General features: G+C 35.0%; 1 protein-coding gene across 2 annotated transcripts in view; it reads right to left on the bottom strand.

The window, feature by feature from the left end:
- Positions 1 to 25139, bottom strand: part of LOC115447778 (complexin) — a 289970-nt gene that overhangs the window by 85133 nt on the left and 179698 nt on the right. Inside the window, exon 1 of one of the 2 annotated variants that reach the window (XM_030175000.2) lies at positions 24941 to 24977. The exons of the other annotated variant lie outside the window; for it this stretch is intronic. The gene's annotated coding sequence lies outside the window, so the exon portion shown is untranslated. Of the gene's footprint in view, positions 1 to 24940; positions 24978 to 25139 lie in introns of those variants that run through there. 2 annotated transcript variants of the gene reach the window in all.

Raw genomic sequence — 25139 nt, 5'->3', positions numbered from 1 at the left:
ATTAACTGATAATCAAAATTAATCCAAGCAAAAACAAACCGAAACGTCATCAAAACAGTGGCCCGTAACTAGCTGACTGTAATTATGCACGAGAGGCTATTATTGCATGAAGTTTATGCAGGCATGGCCGATGTCACTGGCAGACTCCGGACAAACAGGCGGGTAATACCGACTAATTTGCATGTTTGATGTACATTCCGGTGAATACGTTTGGTTGTGCAAACATTTTAGTCTGATCATCTTGTGATCTTGTTTTCAATTGCGAGCGGGAGCCATACTGTACATTTGGCTCATTTGTTTATATGAGTGGATCGACCCACCAGGGATTTTGTTTTGTTGTTTAAATGGACACTGTAGTATCAAGTTTATTTTGGTTTTAAATGACACTCTTATTATGTTTTAAGTTTATATTTTATAAAATCAAACACGGTCACCAATGGTCAAATCATAAGGGCCTCGAGGGGCACAGGGGAGAGGGGGACAGCCTCTTTTTAAAACGTCAGCTGTCACACTTGACAGCTGACACTTCTACCTGACAATTGCAGGACCACAGACTTAACAATGCTACAGACACTGCAACGTGTTCCCACTGCGCCTGATTGTAAGCGGAGTGGGGTTCAAACAGTCTTGAATGATTAGAAATGAGTATCCCTCGCTAGTCGATACAATTATGTCGGCCTATTTCAAACTGGATATACAGTGGCTGATTCGAAACGTGGCAGACTTAACCCAATGTGAAATGACGAATGTTAAATTTCTCATGAGCTAAAGCCTCTATGGGGTTTTCCCAGATGTTAACTGCGAGAATACAAAAATACCCGTGCTATTTACAAGGCACAAGACTCCGTGCTGATACTAAACAGAAAAACCAAATAATATCATTCCCCTCAGTCGTATAAAAATACATGAAATGTAATATATATTTCAAAAAACTGCTTACAAACAAACACGAAGAGTCGTCACAACTCATTAAAGGTAATGTTATATGAATAGATGTCAATAAAGCTCTCTTCAAAAGAACAAAAGCGCAGAGGGTACCCATCCAAACAAGCCGACTGCGCGTTATTAGGGGCTTTGTGACGGAAATATACCTAAATGTCACGTGATAGCTTCGCGGTTATAAAATAAGCGTATTGAGAGATACTTTATAAGTAGTTGTAGCTCGCGGCTTTGCTAGGGAAAATACGGTTTTTAACAAAAAACATTATTGCTTTGAATGACGAGACAATCTTGCTGTTCACCAGATGGTAACTGTAGAAACACCTTGAATCACAAAGTATTGTTTAGTAATCCACAGCGCTCGCCATCCTGAGATATGAGATAAATCTTATTATGTCCTGTAGTTATAATGGCTACAAACTGGAACAGAACAGTGACTACTCGGCTGCTTGGCGGCAGAATAGACATTGCGGTGGTACTTACCCATGCGGACTCTCACACATGAGATACCACCAGTAAAATTTAGCGTCTGTACTCTTTAACTTCACACATAATATTTTGTTAGACGTAGCCATCCATTCGTAATTTCAAATTAATAGTTTATGCTAACTTCTCCTTCTGTTACTAAATCTTCGAATTATTTTTTTATGTGTTGTAAGAGTTGGAATAATTGTTTGTAAATATTGCTGGTCGATGTACAAGGCATTGAGACCTTACAATAATTTAATAAATATTAAAATCATATATTAGTCCCAATTTATTTGATATCCCTATTCGCATTCTTCCCAGGTATATCGCGTCCCGATTGCGCATGTTTCGTGGCCTTGTCCCGGGAGTTTGCGAGGGCGGGACTTGAGAGCAACTGTCTACGATGTATCGCTTTATTATGTTTATAGAAGTGAGTCCTTATGAAATGGTATACAGCGAGCCAAGGTTAAAAACTTTACAGTGGTTCATAACCCGAGTTTATTTGTCAAAGTAGATGACGTATAGAAGTAAAACCGCTTGAAATAAAAACATTGAATTATAGGCAGAAGTTCCAGAATTCTTTGTGTTAAAATAGTGTCTTATCTATGCTTATTTTTTGTAAATATGTTACAAATTGATTTGGCTTTGTTTTTGAGCCTGTCTTACGTTAACAAGTTTTGTGGGATCCAATCTGGGAAAAATTACAAAGGTCCTTTAAATTTGAACATATAATATGTAAGAGTACTTAAACACTGATGCTTAGCGGCAGAAGTAAACATAGTGGTAACCCAGATGGATTCAAGCGCGCTAGAAACTCATCATCACCTAGTTATAATAATATATTTCTTTACACATTTTACATTAAACCTATTTCAAAACTTCACTGCATTCAAAGAAAATATTCGCGTAATATAATGACGTCACAAACCCGTTCGCAAACACTCATCACTTTCCACTAGAGTTTACCATTAAACCAGTGCATTTCCAAACGAAATATTTCCCGGGTCGAGTAATGTGTAGTGACGTCACCACAAAAACGTTGACCCACTTGGCCGAAACAAATGCTTTTAACTTGTACGGGAAATAAATTGCACTACACGATAACGTAAATCATGGTGTGGAGTTTGTATGAACAATGCATTTACTTTATTTGAAAATTTTGTTTGCACGAACGCGATAATCTTTGGAGCTATAATTGTCAGAATCTGAAAATTCACTGACAGAAGCAAGATTGTGTGATATACTTACGATGTTTGATCACGGAACAGGTATTACGCAACTAAATTCGGGAGCAGCAGCTGATTTTATGAATAAAATTTTGAGGAAAATAAAATCTGTGTTAATTTGTATGTAGTATGTTAGTCTCATAATTCCCAGTAATTAGCAATAATGTCCTTTGAACTGGAACAAAATAGTGCTGATTGGCTGCTGCTTACTGACAGAAATAATTCTGATGGTGGTAGATTATATTTCATATACGCCCGGATAGCGACCACCGAACACAAGGTGTTAAAACCTGCCATAGCGGTTTACGTAAGTGTATCGCGTTCCGGAATCAGCCTATTTATATCTGGTTCCAACATTCCAGCATAATTGTTTCGACTGTTGAGAAGTAGTCATCCCTCGTCAGTCGACATTCTTTGGGTCTCCACTCCATTTCCCATCAGTGGGGTCACTTTGGCTTGCCTGCATAAAAAAACAACATTCAGATCTCTCCAACATTCTATACAGGAGAGACCTACACCCTATATAAACAATCAGCTAAAAATATATTTCCAATGTTTGCATTTATTTGTACCGATCAAGTGCAATGAGTTTTTGTCGCTAGTTAAAAAGTTTTGATTAAAAATGTCAGTTTCAACATTTTATGTGCACTGAAGCGATGACACGCACAGCGATGTACACGGTTTAAAATACTTTATATTTTTGTTTAGCTGTTATTATTTTTGAGCCTTTTGAATGTATACAAATACTACGTAAACAGATAATAAGTAAACGAGGCACCTGTCGGTTAGTGCTTGACGCCACTTATAAACGTTCGTAATAACAAAAAAAACATTGACGCACTAACACCTTAAAATGTAGGAATAATTGTTGCAAATTTGTTACTTAAATAAGCCTCATGTTACCTGGTAGTTGCTTTGGCGTCAAGATCCTATGAGAATTCATAGATCCATCGATATATGTGCTATGTAGATACTAGATTTAGCGTGCCGAACTTTCACTGTGTTCAACTGAATTGAACTGCAATCCATTCAAACTGACTTTAGCATGGTCAATATTGACGCTTGTGGTTGTGCACGGAGTGGCGTTCATGATATAAGAACTCCAGTCTAAGTGTAAACCGGGATTTGAATAAAAAATATTAGTCAAATAAGTACAATTATTTGTTGTTCAAGTGAATAAATAGGTTATAACAGTGACGTTTTGGTTGCCACTTTAGTTCAGATTTTAAACAAATAGATTATATGGACGTTCGTGTCTATAGAATATACGTCAATGCATAGATCATTATGAAATTAGCTGCGACTCCTACCAAAACACAACAGTATATCTTTATTTATTGACAATGACCATACCGATTCATATATAATGAAAATGACTGCACTGCCACAGAATAATTCGACAATAAAGCAAAGTGGAATATCTGATTGTACAATCCAGCGCATTAATTCCATTAAGATGTTACACAACACGTCCCGACGTGAATTTATAACCCGGGCGAAGCTTATCCGACACATCGGCCGGGTAATGCCGCGCACAACCGGTTATAACCGCATACATCCGCACACATCCAGATTTTGCATAATTTTCGGATATAAAATGTGAATTTGTGTTTTATTGTAATGTAATAAATGTGAAGTTGGCGTGTAGTATTGATAAAGTATTTCGTTGATAGGTGATTATTGTGTGAATGAATGCTCGTATTGACTGCGGCTGATAATTGTTTAATTTATTGTAATGTAAAATTTGTTTTAAAATATATTGAAATTTCGTAATGCAAATTTGTAGCAATGTTAATTTGATATATAAAGAGATTAACAACACAATGTCATTAGAAACAGAAACGTCGGCATGAGCTTAAGAATTGAGAATAATGGCGGTTTTTTACTGTGTGTCGCAAACCAGTTACATATATAATCAATAAGCTTTTGAACCTATAAAATCCTTGCCACGTGGAAGCTTATGTATACTATGCTTTAAAAGTTCATAAGTCCTAAGAAAACACGTACAAATAAAACAACCAACGTTTACGATTTAACGCGACTGCGACATCGATATGTTTTACGAGTATGCGTAAAAACGGGGCCGTTCGTATTAAACGGACGTAAACCGTTTGCGCTAACATTTTTACGATGATTTTTATATAGCGAATAATTTTATGTGGGTTTTTATGTATATGTTGGTTTAGAAAAACATGAATTTAAAAACCTTATGTTTTAAATGATTGTTTCGTAGTAATGATGTAATAACTAAATTCAGTAATACTAGCCTTGTCCCGCATCTCCACAGGCGTTACTTACGCCATCTTTCCCGAACTTTATGAGTTAAAATTAACTTTCCATTTCATCCAAATGCATGCAAGAATTTAAACATCCAAACATACAAACATTCACATTTATCTATTATGGTATAATTCAGAGTACAAAACCACCACGATTACCTCTAAACAGAAATTACACAAACCAAAATATCTTATCGAATTACAACTTCCTGCATGAAAAAAAATATGCATACAACCCTTACACAACCAAATAAAGAAAATTCAAAAGAATAAGAAACTATAAAATATTGCTATATGGGCACAAAAGTACAGCCTACGTGTCTAAGCACATAATAATGTATATTAACTGGCCGTAATTTCCTGAACAATTGCATTGTTACAAGCCCCTCGGACCGGTGCTGCCGCACAAAGCAATTCCCGGTGATGTCGGGATTTTACGGAGTTTTGTGACGGTCATGGTGCAGTGTAGTCCATTATAGACTTCTGGTTCGATATCTAGGTCTGATATGTGTGTTCGTAAGCGTGCGTCGAAGAAGGCCACCGCGGAGTTTGGTGGGTGTGCCGTGGGTTGAATATAGTTTAGGGACTCGGCCCGGTTGTCGCCCGAAGGTCGTCATCAAATCCGGGCGGCTCAACGCAACGTAAGGCACGGTGACCCCAACATAACCGCCTAGTCGTCTCCCATGAAGCCTGGGCGGTAGTCATAAGACACTTTTTCCCCGATACCAAAAAAAGGTCTGATAAGTGTGGGTCTTTCTAATACAGTTTATCTGAGATTAAGGCTTACATCAGGTTGGTAGCCGGCGAATGGTGAACACTACTTAGTATAAGATCACCATTTTCTCTTTACCTACTCTACTTCAAAATTAATGTGTTGTTAAAAATAAGTAATCTTTTAATATATATGTAGAAATATTTGTTACCCGGCAACCCTGCCTCTAAGCGCCCGCCGAACTGCTGAGCCTCTAAACTTTGTTCCCTCGAACCATTCAACATTTTTAAGAATTCTCCCAAAGTTCGAGGGATTATGTTCAACTCAAACGATTAATGCTCTCACCACAAAGTTTCCAAAGTGTAAATAAACAAGAGTTTCGAGAGATTCCATTATTTGAACGTGTTCTTTCAATTAATAATTTAAACTTTTGGTAAATAGGTATTTTGTTTGGGAGGCAGGCGGAGAAATAATGTCTTTGATACGTCTTGATTATTTTCTGCTATTGTACGCCAATACCTATCATAATAGGATGGGACACTTTTAATACCAGGTAACTATTTTACACTTTCGTAAGCCTTCGGTGTTGCAAGTCAGATAAAATTCTTTCAGGAATCACTTCAAATCAATAATCTAGTTTCAATGCGTGGTAGTAAATGAACATATATTTGTTTGTATCACGTCTCTTACAAATCGAAGCTGAATAGTATTTGCACTTAACTCTTCAACAAATAAATAAAACTAGTCAGCCACAAAAATAGCTTTTAATTTTTTTATTTTTTTTTTACTAAAGTCAACAGACAAAGCAATATGACCACACTGCATCTGCAGCAGTCTGTGGTCCAGATAAAATGTTGACCAACGAGAGATGATTACTCCCCTCTAGTCGCCACAATTATGTCGGCCTATTACATACCGGATAAATACGAGCAGATCCTGGAACACTACATATTGGCGTGGTTCCACTATGGCCGGTTTTAACATATTGTATACGGTGCTCGCTATCTGTATACAAAATATATTCATACCACCAAATTTGAATACTCAAAGCACATACCGCCATATTACAGTGCATTTCCGACATATTTCCGTTTACGCTTCACTATATGAAATTGCAAAAATGTTATTGGGATGAAAATGAACGGATTATGTGCAGCGGCCGCGCTGTGTTGCCAGCTCAAAAATATCCTCGCATATCGGGATTAGACGTTGTTAGCCGCAGCGATTGAAATTTAGATGGGTTTAGATACTATAAAGGAATATCGTATGGATTGAGCGGAGATATTATAGTCTTATATATTATGGTATTTTGAAAATAAGGTCGACAAATAAGGGGAGGGGTTGCCTTATGGTCACTATTCCACCCAGGAACAATAAGGCGTTTTGTTTTCCTTTAATAAAAAAAGATTTAAGAAAATAATTTAAGAAAACTTAGTTTGATGCTTTTATATAAAATAGTCAACGGTCATATAGATTGTCCACCTCTTCTCAACAAATTCTCTCTTAATGTACCTACTAAAATCCCTAGATACCCACGTCCCTTATTTAATTGTAGATTCAGCAGAACAAACCTTGGTAGTCACTCGCCTGTCCCTCGCCTATCCAGATTATATAACCGAATTGTAGAAAAATCTGATTGTATTGACATATTTAATGACTCGCTTTCTATCTTCAAAAAGAAAATATTGAACTCGCTTGTTGTAACCTAAATTTAGTTTTATATTCAGTCTTATATTTAGAATATACTGCACTTATGGTGCAGCCAATTGTTTATTGTTATGTATTCAATATGTTCATGCTGTGACAGCCTATAATTAAAACAGCACTGCAGCAATTACTTATGGAATTGTTAAAAAACAAACTATGTAAGGTGTATGTTTTGTTGGCTGTTCAACTAAATAAATATCTACTCCGACAATCTGAATGATTTTCATAGTAGTAAAGTTATCACTCTACGTGAGTTTTGTAAATTTTAATGTACAGTCTGTAATCAGATTACATATTCTGCAGAGAAAGCTACAGTTTTTCTCTGAATGAGGTAGTGTAAAGTAATAACGTATTACCAGTATAATGACTGTGTTTACTCTTCAAACTATAAATCTTAGAAAAACTACAGAATGAAATCCTAAAGAACCACGTATAAAATATTTCACTATTACTAATACTCTCAAAAATCCAATTCGAATTCAATTTTCAAAAACACATTCCGCCGGATAACCTAGATTCACATGCTATTTCTTTTTCAATTTCCTTTTCAAAAATGAACATGACAATCCCCCGAAAATGTGTCGCATATTTCTTTTTGATCAGTTGGTAACCCTGCAGGGGGCTTAGCTGGACTTTTGGCAAGCGAACGCCGAGTGTAAGTTCTATTTTAAACTTGCAATACGTTGGATTTTGCTGGCGAGTCTAAGTTTTTGACGGTTGCAGCCTTTATCGTGATATACGCTCTTGTTGGCAGCTCCGGGCGGTGTTGCCAGATATTAGAATTTATGATACGAAGTGATAAATGCTTTAAAACTATTTTGGTTTATTTTTAAGTCTGTTTTATTTTATTTGGCTGAGTAATAAATTATTAAAGTATAAAATATCTCTTTAGGGGTTAGAAGTGATGATATTATGAGCAAGTGTATTAGTAAAATTTCCATAATCTATTAAGTAATCAACAGCTATTGTTTTTATAGATTTGAAATAAAATGCAGTTCCCATATATTTAAATGTTTTCTAACTAGTCTACTAAAGAATTCTAATTTAACCAATTCTCAAATATGTCACTCTAAAAACTGTTTTCCCAAAGTAAATAGCGTTAAGGCGATACCTCAAGGTTCATTTTTATACATTTTGTTTCGGCTTTAATCTGGGTAACTAAACAGTATTGGCATTCACGTCTAGTTAGAGTTGAAAGAAAATGTAAAATAATTAATAATCATGGATATTTCGGCCTTTAAAATTTAATATGACGAAATTTTAAAGGCAGAAATATCCATGATTATTAATTATTTTTACATTTTTCTTTCAACTGCGAGAACTAATCACTAACTAGACGTGAATTTAAATTCTTTACTTGCCAATACTTGTTTAGTTACCCAGATTAAAGCCGAAACAAAATGTATGAAAATGGACCTTGAGGTATCGCCTTAATTAACATAGGTACCCGGTACAAGAAGTTTGGACCTCGGGGAAGTTTTGGGCTGCGACCCTTCGCCCAAGGTCGCGGGATTAGGGGATGATTTGTATTTAATTTTAAGGGTCCAATATTTGGAAGGGTCGATAGAATTTATGGTATACGTGGAAAATGTTGGGTTTTAATTTTGTTGTGTTTGGGCGAAGGAATTTTGTTACAGTTCTACTTTGAATATTTATAAATTAACTAGCATTACCTTCTAACTCTATCAAAAACGCTTTTATTATAATCCGACAATTTTAAATCGACCTCTTGTGGTAAAGCTAACGATTTAAGAACCTCTTGGAATCCCTACCGCATACCATACAAAAACGGTAAGATAACATTCGCCCTCGTCAAGAATTAATATTCCCTTTGTGGAAATGTTATTTTTAAGCCCGACAATTTCTTTTTACGTCTTATCTCGAACAATGGGACAAAATGCTGAAGGCGGCGTGACGTTAAATTTCACAAATACTTCAGATGATATATTGATTTGTACGAAATCAACCATAGGTAAATACTCGTTCGTCGTTGTATGCGATATCAGTCGCAGACCAAGATGAGCTAAGTTAGCTTAACTAAGAAAATTACATAATAAATTATAGTGTGTGTACTTAGTATATAAGTCATGTAATGTATAGTTTTAAGTGAGTATTATGAGTACAGTGTAATAGAGTCTAAAACCATCAAACGTTTCAACATATATTCATCCTCCATTACATAATTTTTGATATCATTTTTTATTTAAAATATCTTTATCTATTTCAGTTATTTTTTTGATAAAATAATTAATAATAGATGTTAAAGAGCGTCATTACTGCAGTTGCAACAATAAAGTTGTATATTTTTAAGTACATTGTATCTAAACCTGAAATATTATAGGCGTGATTTTAATGAAAGCTTTCTCTAGACACGTCGAAAATTTTACAAGTATAAGATACCGGTCGTTACTTTACTATTGATAAATACTAGCAAGGTCCAGTTGTACATTAGCGCTATAAGCATAAATACATAAACATAACTCTACACAGCAATACAACGCTTTATCTTTTAGGCGGTTTTAAGGCTGACGTTTTTTCATCTGTATGTAGAGACAATAAAGAACCATTATTTTCTATTACATTTTTTAAAGAATAAATCTAGATGTTAAGGTTAAAGACAGACAGTTTTGTGGCAATCATATTTTTTTATTTTGTCTCCTACTATTTTTCTCTTCTATCGGACTACCGTTTACTATTGGTAAATTAAGATATATTTAATTATATGGCCTACTTTCACTGATTTTTGTCACAAAAATCGACGGAATACAATCTTACCTTTATTTTATTTATTTATATATTTGGGAAACATAATAATATTATCTTAATAATATTACAAATACGAAAAGGTGTGAAAAATTTCGTATGTTTGTTTAAGTAAGCACAGAAACCGCTGAACGTATTTGAATAAAATTTGGCACATGGAAAGACCATGTTCTAGATTAACATATTTATCGCAAAAATTTGCTGCCATAGGAGATAACGAACGTATTTAATAATTTTTCAAATAGACAGCGCTGACGTCGTATAGATGGCGCTATACGTTGCTACGGTAATAAAGGGATTGGCACAGCGAGAAAGGTTTTTCAGCAGCGAAGTCGCGAGCAAAACCTAGTAAGAAATAAACCACATCCATTATATTACAGGCCATGTATTTTTTTCTTAGGGCGTGTTCTGTAATGCAGTCGAGCCCGCGGCCTTTATCAATTCAGTTCTCGTTAGGCTACTACATGCAAATAAAACAACTAAAAAAAAAACAAACTTCTCTCTACATTATGATAATTATAATGCACTCTACCGGAGCTGTGTGGGCTAGCCCGGTCGGGCGAGTTTCTTCGCTTCATTGGCTTTTGTACGTTAAATTAGGGAAGGTATTTACCTCTTACAAGATTTTATATAAATGTGTATTTTAGAGGTAAATATAAAATGTCAGAGGTGATGTTTTATGGATTATTTAGAACATATACAATATTTAAAGCATCATTATTCCATTCGTAAAATAAATTATAATTATCGAATTTTTTATTGGATTTTAGTACACATGCTTAGAAGCCAGTGTGTTTGTGGTAAGATAATATATAGGTAATACGCTGCAGCCAGTACCATTATACCATGAACCCGCCGCCTGTACCAGAGTCATCTTGATACATTACATATTTAGTATCACAATACCTACTTACACAGGCAAATAATTTAATTTCACTCATTCGCTCATTTACAGTCATATATACACAAAACTCAGCACACATTGACCTGACGGTAAAAATAGCTCTACAACGAACCCCTTTAGACGCAGCCAGACGAGCGAGCCATTCAGCCGAGCCAAGGTCCCGCTCCGAACTATACTGACGTGTTTTCAAAGGAAATCCCTGGGCGAGAGCTCGCGGGCCTCGCACAGTTCAAACAGGCTTAGTGTTAACATAGAGACTGCAATACATTTTTGAAGTCTTAGGTAACTATAAGTAAATAGAGAATGTTGTAAAATAAAATATTCTTTTTGATATTCGGTCACTGCAAAAAATTTAAATAAATATTAGTTGCTTCTTAAATTACATAAATGTAGAAAGAAAAACGAAAGTTGATATGTTTATAAAAACTTGTTTCTATCGATATAAGAAAATGTATCGCCTAATAGAGATACATTTTCTTACTTATAAACTTGGAAATGCACTGAGTGTTTGATTTGTTACATCCAATATCAGATAATGTTAAAAATAAATACATTTTTGCATTTTAGCTAATTATGTTTGTCTTATTTCCGTACAAGGTGACTCTATTAAGTGAGAAATTCGCAAAATTTTTAAATTAGGTTTTTGAAGCATTTTTCTCAAATTAATTGCGGCCAACTTCATCCCATAATCGGACCGGTGTAATTAGGGAGCGGTTTCCCGTGTCCCTTCCCCCTTCCACTTTTTGTGAGACATGACCCAACCCTCATAATTCAGACGCAGGGAAAAATATGTCCCGGTTTTACCCCAAAAATTTATCGTTGTTTATCGTACTTGATCTGAGATTTTCGTCGCTTAAGTTTTTGAGAAAGGGCTTACAAAATATTTCAGCTTATTAAATATTCTAGATAAAATAAAGTTGGCGGTAAAATCCCAACATTATAGTTACAGTTATGTATAATACTAACGTATAAGTGCCTTCAAAGAAACTTTATTCTTGTCTCGTTATATGATAGTGTCTATCGCCATACAATACTTTTTAAGCCTAATAAAGTTTTATTCTTATAAAAAATACCCAATATCAAACTAACTTATAAATAAAATAAACGCTTTACCATTTGATTTTATAAAGCACTTTGTTTACTACACAGCACTCAACTGTGACGCGAACACGAAAAAAGCGTCCCCGTCTCTACATTAAAAGGCAGAGGTGTTGTTCAAGAAAATTGGATACGCCGCGTAAACTTATTAGCCGGGGAGGCTCTCTGATGCCTCTCCGCCGTGCTTAGCGAGCTTTTAAGCGTCTATCACTTTTATTATTTTCGAAAACTGCCTCCAGAATTGTAGGCGGAGTGATTCACGGAATTTATATCTTTGGTAATTTCAGTAATGTTGGGATTACTGAAGTTATATTACTATGACAAAACATTTCGTTTAGACGAAAAAATATTTCCTTGAGTCGTTTTAAATTTGTACGGTAGGTATGGCCATCATGTGCGACTTTTTTATTACATAATTGGACTAGATTAAGTAAAATTACACCGCTGTCTTACACATACATGTAATAATAGCATTATTGTTATATTTCGTGTAAACTTTAATATTTCTAGACATTAACAATGTTTTTTTTTCGTCCCCTGTTTTGCCAGGCATGACATAAGTACTACACTTGATCGTATATATAGTTCATAAATCAATCTTCACAAGAGACATTGTATTTATTTATCTCTCTATTTGACAAAATGAGTACAGAATGAATGGTGATCAAGTTAATTTGCAAATCGTCAACGGTATTCTATAAAACAATTTTAAAAATCCAATAACTTAATAACAATGTATGCATTACATAAATGGAATAAATTTTCATCATAAATAAATTAAATTTACATACAACTCTCTCGGTGATAAACATTTATATAAAGTCGATTAATAACGGTTCGTTCACAAAACATTTATCATTGGCAGCCTTCGAAATAATTACGCCTATTAGCCGTGTCGAGTTAATTACAATTGATTGCGTTCGATACAAAAGTCCTTACGGATACAAATTAAGGGAGGACTTTGACAATTATATCGAAACTGAAGGCTTGTAGCTAGATTAGCTACACGCAATGTGTATTATGAAGTATTGTTCGGATTTTCCACTGGTCTAGTGACAGCGTCCGTACGTGAAATTGTGAGGTTTTGCGTTCGTACTCTACGAGAGTTGGTTGTATAGAAAAATCGAAAACATGCCTTATAATAAAACCAAAACACAAGTAAAAGAATGCTACGATGTTCTACGAAAATGCTACGAGGACGCTACGAAAATGCCACTGAGCGGCCTAAATTCGAAACATTTACTAACTATGCTTCAGATAAACTTAATACACCGAGTAAACTTCACTATAGTGTAGAGGCATCTTTGGCCTTTGGGTCAAAGGATACTTCAAACCTAGCCAAGAACATTGGCAATTTAGACACTAACATTATAGGACCCTAATTAACAATAAACAATATATATGTCCGTAGGGGCGGACCACTCTATATCAAAATTATTAAACTAAGTAAAGCATAGAGATATATCACATTTGAATGAAAGCCTTATAAAGGCAATATATTGGCTTTTCAACACATTAATAGACCCTTACAGGTACGTTTCCCGCTTAATGACTTTACTTAAGGTGGGGACAGAATATTGCTCTATATTCTCTTAGTAAGCACCGTCGGTATGATCGAGTACGTAGAGCGAATTTAATACAAAGCTTTATATTCACTAAGCACTAATAGAGGGTAACACATAGCGCTGTTAAATAGTGTGACAAATAGTTTATGTCTTAACCATCATACTTATTCTGTGACATTTGATTCAAAATAAGATTCATAATATTATCATCTTTAGAGACGCATGATATTTGCCTAGTATAATTATTATTTCACCATTTCTAAATATAAAGGATAAATCCAATTTAAAATCATTTGACACTGTATATTGTTTTTGAATACTACTTCTTATCTATATTCTCAACTAAGATTCCCCTTAAGATAGAGAACAGACTTTAATAGCTTCATCAACTACGCGAAATTACATTCAATACAGTAGTTAATACAAGATTAATATTAGGAAGTTTGCGGCTCAGCGGAGTGTGATTGCGTTTAACATTATATTACTTAGATCTTCAGACGTCAGCTTAATAAGCAATTATATCAGCGAATTATGTCGAAATCAGTAGATCAAACCGGCATGTAGAAATTGCTTATTCCGATTCAAATATTTGTTTTAATAGTAGACATATGCCCAAGGATAGATTAAAATGCAATAAAACTCTATCCATTCTATTATTCGGTGGGAAAACGGTATTACCTGTTAGAACTGTAAAAACTATATCTCTCCAAAAAGTGTGCATTATAAACTGCAAGTGTCGGAAGCCGGATCATAAATTCAGCCGCGGTGGACATAAATCAAGCGTGCGGTTACAACGCTCACGGTATTGATCCTTTAGTTTCGACGCTGAGATTTATCGTCGTGAAATGTGGTGTTTAGATAAAAAGATCTCTGAAAAAGATAGGGCTGTCACTTGCCAACAATACTTGAGTGTTGGTAACATATTTTAAATTATGTGATGTTTTGTTGGTGGATATATTTAATATCAGCTCGGATAGCGTCCACCGTACACAAGGTGTTAAAACCCGCCATAGTAGCCCACGAAATGCGTCACGTTCTAGGAGCAGCTTGTGTATATTCAATTCCAATAGGCCTTAATTGTGTCGACTGCCGAGGAGGGATTGTCTCTCGTCAGTGGACATTCTATTCGACCCCAATCCGCTTACCATCAGGTACAGTAGGATCTCTTTGACGTGCTTGTTTAAAAAAAGTTCTACCTAATGTAGTTGTATCGCGATACTGAGATGTGAAGGAGTCTTATCGACATCTCTATCATGTTGTGGGTCGGAATACACTTGTCGAAAGGTGGATGCAATAGTAACGTTGCCTACCCTTTCAACCATAACCGGTCTAATTGTATACAGTGTAAAAAAAACCTTTGTCTATATAATTCGAAAATTTTACACTTATTTTGTATGTAAATTTCTCCTCAAATTGCCCAGGGATTACATCAAACGAGTGCCAAATAGCCTCACAAAATTTGCTTTCCAATTTCGTATTCAAAAATGTGAGACAATCATTTTCTCATTAACCTTAATAGAATTATGAAAATTAAATAAATGGACAAACGTACTATAAAGTGTATTAGAGAAGGTTCAATATTTATGTATTTATATATCACACGTCCTTGATTTGTTCAATCTCATCATATTAGGCATTAACCGCAGCTCCAGAGGTGTGAAGAAATATCTTGAGATAAAAGGCCTGCTGTATGCCATCCCGAGATAATAAATAGCCTATATTTAAATAAAATTAATAAGCTAATTTTATCGTTATAATTTTTATAATTTTTACTCCCGATCCCCAACGTTTCGAAGGCATTTTCAAGGATGCGAGGCGGATTGTGGTGTTTGGTAGTACGAAGAATTAATATTGCAAGAACTTTATTTAATCAAGTAAACTAGCTTGATTTTTGTGTCTAACATGCGTGCAATCACAAGATATCATCAAATATCTCAAGTATATTAATTCAGGAAATGGTCTATTTGTATATTTACTAAAGATAGTTTTTTGCTACGAACAAATATATTGTGTTTGAAAAGGAAAATTTATATGCCTATTTATTCGATACTAATAAAAAAAACATATTATAAAACGTTTAAGTCTTTATCTACCCTAAAGATACACCCTGTGTAGCTCGAGGTACCCACGGTTCAATTAATATTAATGAAAGTTACTTTTGATGAGCCAAAGTGAAAACATGGATTTTTCCTCAAAGAAGCAGACGTTCGCTGACTTTCCTAGTTTATGATGGAAATATTTTCAAGTTAGCGAAAGTAATTTAAAATTTTAAACACCCTGTTAATCTTGATTACACGTTGAAGTGAGAGGTATTTAGAGTAACTTTTAGGTGATTTTAATGTTGTACTGAGACATTAAACTAATTGGTCGTTATAGAAATTATGTTATAATGCTTAAGTCTTAACTAATATTTAAAAATATACTACCTACCTATCTAAATGCCGTTTGGATCCGGTAAGATATATAGTTCTATCTCCTATTACGACAATAGAAGATTTTATTAAAAACGCTTAAAATAAACACATTAATAATGTTATAAGAGTTTTCCTACTTGTCTTGCGTTTTTAAATTTTGCAACTTTATTTTTGTCAATACTTTTTTTTTTATTGCTTGAATAACGAGACGAGCTTGCCGTTAGCCTGATAGTAAGCGATACGACCGCCCATAAACAGAAGAAACACCATCCAACACATTGACTTACAAAGTATTGTTTGTTATTCCACTGCGCTCGCCATCCTGAGACATGAGATGTTGAGTCTTATTATGTCCAGTAGTGACACTGGCTACAATGTCCTTCAAACCGGAACACAACAGTGATTATACACTGCTGCTTGGCAGTAGAAATAGACATTACGGTGGTACCTACACACGCGGATTCTCATATATTATGAGAGACTTACCACCATACTCTAACGGACCCGTTATTATTTTATGTCAAAAGACAAACATATTATAGACGAATAATTCGCATTGCCTATGTTATTGGCGATTTAGGAAATGGTTCCAGGTCTTACATGAGTATCCAAGTAAGGTTCGATTCGAAATTTCGAACTAATATTCAAGTATTGTCAGTTTAAATCCCGTGTTTTTATACAAAACATGATGTTAGTTGTGCCGCTATCGACCCGCGCGTTGGCCGCGCGCCAGCCGCGATATTTACTGCTTATTGATGCGGGTTTGGTTCCGATGCGTATATCATAACTTCACTCTTTTATTTACTAGATATAGCTATTTATTTCACACTTTACGTAAATGTGTAGGGAGATTTAACGCCATTGGCATTCTTTTGAGGTTGTACAAGAAAATAATTATATCCTTTATTTTACACAGTCTTACTTATAAACCTTTTTTAAGCGTTAAGAAGTGGTTAAAAATTGCTTAAATAGCTATCAAAAACATCACCGGTCTCCTAGTTTAAATCTTATTAAGAGGCAAGATGGCGGGTTTTGACTTACAGCTGATCGAGTAAATTTGTGTTGTAGCTAAGCATAGCTTTGCTATTTTTTTATAAGTAAGACTAACAGTTTTTAAATTAGTTAATTTTATGTTTTAAATTATTATTGAAAATATAAGTTAATACTGTAAACTTACATTTTTGGGATAAATAAATAAATATAGATACAAAATAGTTACTACAAAACGAGAGATTAGCGAGGCGTGCTTGTTACCCTAACTAAATTTTCTTTATTTATTATTAGTTTTTAAATTTATTTATCACAGGCTTTTGCGTGCGTCCGCTCGCGTGAAAGCGCTCCCTCGGAATTAATATTGTTTTGTGCATTTATGCTGAAAACTAGCCTATATAAATTTTAGAATTAGTATGTGTCCAAAATTTCATCTAATTTCTTTCTGTATATACGTTAACTTCATACAAACATCACAATATTATAATTAAAAAATCATGATCAAATATAAACATTAAAATAATATTATTATATTATCTACTATGTTTTGTGGTTTCAATGCAGCTTGCTAGTAGTTTATGGTTCGTAATATTTTGCTCCATTCGGCTTGAGAGATCTATAACAATTTTATGTAAGAGATAGATACGTAATAATAGATTTATACTCCTTTAAAGCTATATTCGTTTAGTATAGGATAAGTACTACTTAAATGAAATAGGTACTAAAGAACGATAACATTTCTTACAATTATGAGTATTTTCAAGGAACGTTTCTATTATGACTATAAACTTATAATGTTTTAGTATTTAATGATACCTGCGCGCTTGATAATGATAGCCTGAAGTTTTCAAGAAAATACCGCATGTTGTACCGCACTAGCTACTATATTATTATAATAAAACTACCGACCCCGACAGATATTTTCCTGTCCAAAAAAGTGGTAAAATCCTAAAACTCGAGTACAGCGCCATCTGCCGGAATTGTGAATCTAAACCATCCACGAACCCAGTCAAAAACATGTAAAAAAATCATGAAAATTGATCCAAAGTTTTAGGAGGAATTCAGTGACGTACAGACATAGATCAGAATTATATATATTTATTTTATATCTATAAAAAAAGCACCTGTCTTCGAAATTCATGTTCAATAAACGCGCGAAGTTAAAATAGTCGTTAAGCTCACCGAATCATTCCAATGTACTCTATTAGAACCTTATCCTGACAATAATTATCACAAAAAAAACAATTAGCAAAATTATTTCATCCGTTCACGTGTGATGCGATGACCAAGAGAAATAAACATTCATTTATTTTATATATAAATTTTAGTTTTCATTAAGACAAGTCATAATATCGTTATGAATGCTAGCATAATGCCTAGCGAATAAAATAGACAAAACCGTGCTTACCACATTGTGTTAAATGTTGCCCAAAAAGCCCACGATTTAGACTCGCTACAACCTGACCGTGACCGATTTCAGAAAAACTCCAAACATCCACAAATTCCCGCAAAGCAGAGCCATGACCCAAAAACGTAGAAACTTCACTCAAACAAATAGTTAAAGCCGTGCAATTTACTCAGCTGAGAAACATCAATTTCTTTTTTTACCACGTTCACACCCCACACGGGGGAGGCGCGGGGGCGCTGGGCCCAAGATTAATTGCCCCCCGGCTCACGTGACGCGACTAATCGCCGCTATCGTTGATTATTTCCCCCGTCGGTTGTTTTTTGTACCTAATTTCGGATCTGTTTGAGTTAGAAGACGGGTCCGTTTTAGTTCTATTTTTTAGAATTCATGTGTGAAAAGTGTTGCTAAGTTTATTGTGTTAATTAGATTTGTGAAGCATCATGAGATGTTGTACTATAACGCTAATAAATTTAAGATTTAAGATGTTTCGACTTTAGTAATTTATGCATAAACCGGTCAATTGATTTGGATGGAATTGATACACTGATAGAAAATACCGGCGATTTTTTATCAAACAATGGTGTTTCTATATCAAAAATACATATACCTATATCTCAGGTATTTATGTGCCTCAACAAAATCTTAATATCTCAGCTATACCTCTACAGAAACCGATAACCATCCAAGTCTTCATTCATTTACGAGTCTCAACGCAAACCCCAATCAACACAAAACCGAACCGTTTTATTTCCAAACGGTCCCTTTACGGCCCCTAATTAGGTCATGCCTCGAGACCTCAAGGTCCACGCGGCAGTAACTCTAAAGGCCCATAAAGACGGACATACGGCGCGGCCATCAGCCCCAGCGACTTAAGACGCCTGATAAGACGCGTATGTCTTTGTTAAGTGTCATCACGTTACGCTCATCTGTTATTCCGAGTATAAAGCTAGATATTACTCACGGTACTGCTCGCGTCAGTATTTTTCAAGAAAAAATAAACACTACGTATTTTCGGTGAGGAAAAGTTGTGTAAATGTAGATTTAGGAGTTTTATCTGAGGATTTTTATACAAACTTCCAAACGTCGAATTTGATATTTAATACTAATTAAACGGGATCCAAGTCAAATGTCGCAACTAAACTCCCGTCGAACGTATGCGTGATTCTATGTAACGTGTGTCGAATACTGTCATATGTTATGTTACACCCCGGCTTTGTACGTAATAAATAAACCTCAGCAGTTGTCTTATCTATTGCACAACTCCTTATAACATTTCATTGCAATAACATTACCTTCATAATGATAAATAATTGCTTGTATTTTTTTTTCAGCACCGAGTTAAATACATATTCGTAACAACTAAAAGGGCTGATTCTACGAATATTTTCTTCGTATAAAATTTTACGTAGAAGCATCTTTTACTTTCATTTCTTATATATTGTGTCGGGTTCTCTTTCGGTAAATTGCACCTTTCGCCATTGCTCAGTCTCCTAAATCTAACGAAAACGCATCCAAAGTGATGTCTATAGTAGTCACAATTGAGAGCGTATGTCCATTGTCCACACGTAGAGTTGTAAATCCTTCGGTAACTAGCTGCCGGCCGCACAACAAACAGGATTACAGTTCACTAACGGGTGTTTATTATTGTCCCGGGTTAGTCCGGGACCCGGGATTCGTTCTTGTGTTTAGTTTCCGGGCCTACTTTGTGTTGTAATTAAAATAGAATGTTACGGACTCTTTTGTTTTAATTCGGTAAAATTTGGTGGATAGACGTCGGGGGAATCAACTTATATTGATTTGTATTAAACAGATTAATAAATTAACAAATATAAATAGTTATTTAATGAAAAAAATACATTACAAATAATAAACATCTAATTTTAGACAATAGTTTAAGTTCGAATTTTGTCATTTCGTTTGCCCTTTTTGTTAATTTTCTTGCGGGAACTCTCGCGAAGAAATCACGAAGAAAATATAATAAGAATAATGCTTATTTTATACACTACACAATTTATACACTATACGTAGTTTCAAGCGAGAATTTTATGTTTTAACATCCCGTAGTTGGCAGCGTGCCGATCTCTGGCAAAGAAGCGATTAGCTTAATAACCTTTAAACGAAAGCGCTGTTTAAATCTCTAAAGCGGTAAAAGCGCTGGTTTTTATAGCCAATGCAGTGCCAGCACGGAGATCAAGAGATTACAGAATAGTTAAAGCAAATGTACTGTATTGATTTATTAGATGCATACCTAGCGCCTCTATCTGGAAAGAAAGGATGAACAATTTTGTAATAAGCAAGATTACAAATAATAAAAAAAATAAACAAAAAAAATACTTTAATCAATTCGTTCGTCACAAAAGTAATCTCATCTCAGCATATGCTCATAATAACCAGAGCTGATCTTCCGCCGGGCCGTTTTGTGATCTCGAAGAGGCGCTTCTAGAATGAAACCCATCTGTCAAGACGAAGATCGCGGGTTGGACCCAAGATTTTGAATTTAAGCGCAGTATAGAATATTTATTATTGACTAAGCCATTCCAGTTATAAAAGTCTTTGTATCACTACAGCGATCTGTGACGTCATCAGCACGACAGCAGCGCCACATTTCCCATGGAATATTTTATGGTTTACGTGTGACAAATTATTGAACTGTTCAACCTTTACTTCTAACAAACATACAAACATCCAAATATTTTCACAAACTTTCGCATTTACATTAATCAGAACTAAGATAAAATTACAGCTCGTTTTGACAGTCGATATAAAAATAGCTAAGAAAACCAGCTTACGAATTTATTTATACCTTTTATGTGCTATAATCTAAAACATCGATGTACTAAAATGACAAAATGAATTCCACCTTTGACACAAAACCTAGTTAACAAAGGTATTCCCCGTAATCGAATGTCCATTAAATGGCCCAGGTATCCGCTCGGTGGAAATCAAAAGCCAATCCGGTGTCTAATATAATTCCCCTTTAGCCTTCCCTCGCAAACAGAGCTAGACACATTGCAACACAATCTGTCCGGGATTTACCTCGCATAAATACATTTAGCAGAATATTTTATACCGAGATGGTTCGTGTTATCGTTCCTGATTTTAACTTTTGTAAGTTAATAAGTATCTTAGTGGCGTAGGTGTATTGATTGTATGTTACTACATGGCTCTAAGCTTCCGGGTTCGAATCTCGGGTTGGGTAACGAGATATGGTTTTTCAGCTTAGTTACAGATTTGACATGACATATGATGGTGATATGATATGGCGATAGGATGAGGCTCTTTCTCTATCACATCATAGGACGGAACAGATAGGCGAAAAGTGGATGCCCTGGCAGCACCTCTATCTACCCCTTCGAGGATAAACGCGTAATGTATGTGTGAAGTTTATAGGTATTACGACTTATGAGCTATTTTTATTACACACTTCCGACACGACCCGACTTCGCACGGATCGCAAGTACTGGATATATGACTAAATATTTTGTCTGTCTATTGAAGCACCTCGTCCTTTGGTGGAAACCATATGAAATCTATTCGGTAGTTCTTAATATCAAGGGAAGGAAATAGGTAGGCCTATTATAAGGCTTATGATAGATGGGGATATGTTGTACCTGAATCTACAGCGCACTCATAGCAAAAAATCGGTATAATGACAACATGTACCTACAATCCATTTCGGATTTATCGATATATAAGAAAAGTCAACGTAATTTTACCAACTGCTAAAGGACGCAGAAACGTCCAGTCTCAAATAAAACACCTTTTCAAAAATATCTTAAGACATCTCATTAACAATATTTCCAAAATAATATTCACAATGTACGCCGCAAACAATAACTAAGTACATAATTACAAGTTTAAAACTTTATTAATTCCTCACAATTCGTAAATGTTTCGGAACACGACGGCGTTGTCTCGCAATTAAACAACACAATTGTACTTAGGATGTACTCTCGTTGAAGTTTGTAAGACCTTTCTGTTTAAAATAGGGCCATACTGGCCGGTATTTAAGGAAATTTTATACTAAAATCTATATTTATTTATTTATTTAGGATTGCAAACTGAGTTCACAATGATAATTTAAATACATCACACATTCATAACATACAAAAAAATATTGCAACTCTGATTATATGCAAGCACAAAATTATATTAACTATATTAATGTAAGACGGTTAAAAGTTAGGTTTTTAAAGATATTGACTACAGTCTTGAAATGAAGACATAAATGTTATCTAGGTACATATTTTGTTTTAGCGTTCATTTTTCAGTTATCTGATAGATAATCATGGATAGTATAAAATAAACACACACACACATACACAAATTAGGAATTACTGGCTAACGAATAAAAAAAAATAGCTCATTTTTTCATGTAATTACTTTTCTCCTCGGTCAAGTTAATGTTTCATACAAAATATTTATCTAATGATTATTAATTACTAGCTTTTGCTCGCGGCTCCGCCCGCGTTGTAAAGTTTTTCAGGCTAAAGTTTTCCATTATAAAAGTAGTAATTTCCCGGGAGCCTATGTTCTTCCCAGGGTTTCAAACTGTCTCCATACCAAAATTCATCTTAATACGTTGGGTAGTTTTTGAGTTTAAGACGTTCAGGCAGACGGATGCAGCGGGGGACTTTGTTTTATAATATATTTCTTTAGAACTTTTTAAGAGGAACAATCCCGTCATACATCATTTTTGCATAACTTTAAACCGTTTACGCAGCGCACCCAATGGAAGCTCTCAAAACTAATAAATTGTCCCCGTATTTGCAACATGTTTCATTACTGCTCCGCTCCTATTGGTCATAGCGTGATGATATACAGCCTATAGCACCCCACAAATAAAGGGCTATCCAACACAAAACGAATTTTTCAGTTCAAACTGGTAGTTCCTGAGATTAGCCATTACTGCTCCGCTCCTATTGGTCATAGCGTGATGATATATAACTTAGAGCACTCCGCAAACAAAGGGCTATTCAACACAAAAAGAATTTTTCAGTTCGAATCGGTAGTTCCTGAGATTAGCCATTACTGCTCCTTTCCTATTGGGTATAGCGTGATGATATATAGCCTATAGCACTCCACGAACAAAGGGCTATCCAACGCAAAAAGAATTTTTCAGTTTGGACCGGTAGTGCCTGAGATTAGCCATTACTGCTCCGCTCCTATTGGGTATAGCGTGATGATATATAGCCTATAGCACTCCACGAACAAAGAGCTATCCAATGCAAAAAGAATTTTTCAGTTTGGACTGGTAGTCCCTGAGATTAGCGCGTTCAAACAAACAAACAAACAAACAAACAAACTCTTCAGCTTTATATAATAGTATAGATAATCAACCTTTAGAAATCAAGGATAGTGTTGTACATAAAGTGTAGACTTTAGTCATGTGGTATAAATCTTGCGGTTACGCAAAACCATATCGATCGTGCGTAATTTGTTCCGTATCCGAGGCGGTATCCGCAAGCTATACAAATGTGTTGTGGCGTGTCGGCGGCGGATTTATCGGCACTTGTAACACAGCGGTTACTGCTTGCACATAAAGCAGCTTCTCTTTAGTGCTTCTAGTGGTCTTTGCCTTACTACTAGAGATTAATTTGCGTGGTTTGTCGGATATTTAGAGAAGTTATGCTTCTTTGGTACGAATAGTTTTATTCAAGAGAGATTTAGCTTGTTACTCGAAAAATGTTACTTATCTGCCAAGTCTATAATTAGTGTTAAAATAATAAATATTTGATTTAGCAAAATAATTTCTCCGCATTATCCAAGCGAATGATTTTAAAATAAACTGCAATGAGATTTGAAACATGGCAAATTAGTTGACACACGTATTTATATCCGAAACTTTATTTTTAGTTTCACTTTTTAAGGCACTAGTATAATAATATTCATCAGCCCTGTATTATATACTTGCCCACTGCTGAGCACGGGCCTCCTCTACTACTGAGAGGGATTAGGCCTTAGTCCACCACGCTGGCCTAGTGCGGATTGGTAGACTTCACACACCTTCGAAATTCCTATAGAGAACTTCTCGGATGTGCAGGTTTCCTCACGATGTTTTCCTTCACCATTAAAGCGAACGATAAATTCACAAAGAATACACACGTGATTTTTTAGAAACGTCAGAGGTGTGTGCCCTTGGGATTTGAACCTGCGGACATTCGTCTTGGCAGACCGTTCCACATCCAACTAGGCTATCGTCGCCTCACTAGTATAAGACATGTATGAATTTTTTATATGAATAAAAGATTTGTGGAAAATATTACGAATATGAAAAACAATGAGAAATGTGTCTCAGGATTTAAAGAGGCTGAAATATTTGTCATGTTACGTGTGCTTAGACGCACTAAGCTTCAGAATAACAGATTTTTCGTATAATTTAATATGATTTCAACTAAAGTGGTTTTATGTTCTTTGCGATATTTTCTTATTTTTGTAAGGTTTTGAGACATATTTTTTATATTCACCAGAGGTTTTCTTTCGCTTCTGAATTCCTGAATGTACCTGTAACAAAAAATATTTTATTATAATTTTATGTGAATAAATACGTTATGTACGCATTTATATTCCACAAATCACATAAATATTAAATAATACTATTTTTTTACTGGGTTCATTTTACAAAAACTCTCACAATTTTTAGTTGCCTAGAAATCGAACATAGAG

The sequence above is a fragment of the Manduca sexta genome, chromosome 18, assembly GCF_014839805.1.
Source record: "Manduca sexta isolate Smith_Timp_Sample1 chromosome 18, JHU_Msex_v1.0, whole genome shotgun sequence".
Lineage (NCBI taxonomy): Eukaryota > Metazoa > Arthropoda > Insecta > Lepidoptera > Sphingidae > Manduca > Manduca sexta.
Note: the sequence above shows the minus strand (reverse complement) of the source record. Positions and strands in the feature narration are given on the sequence as shown.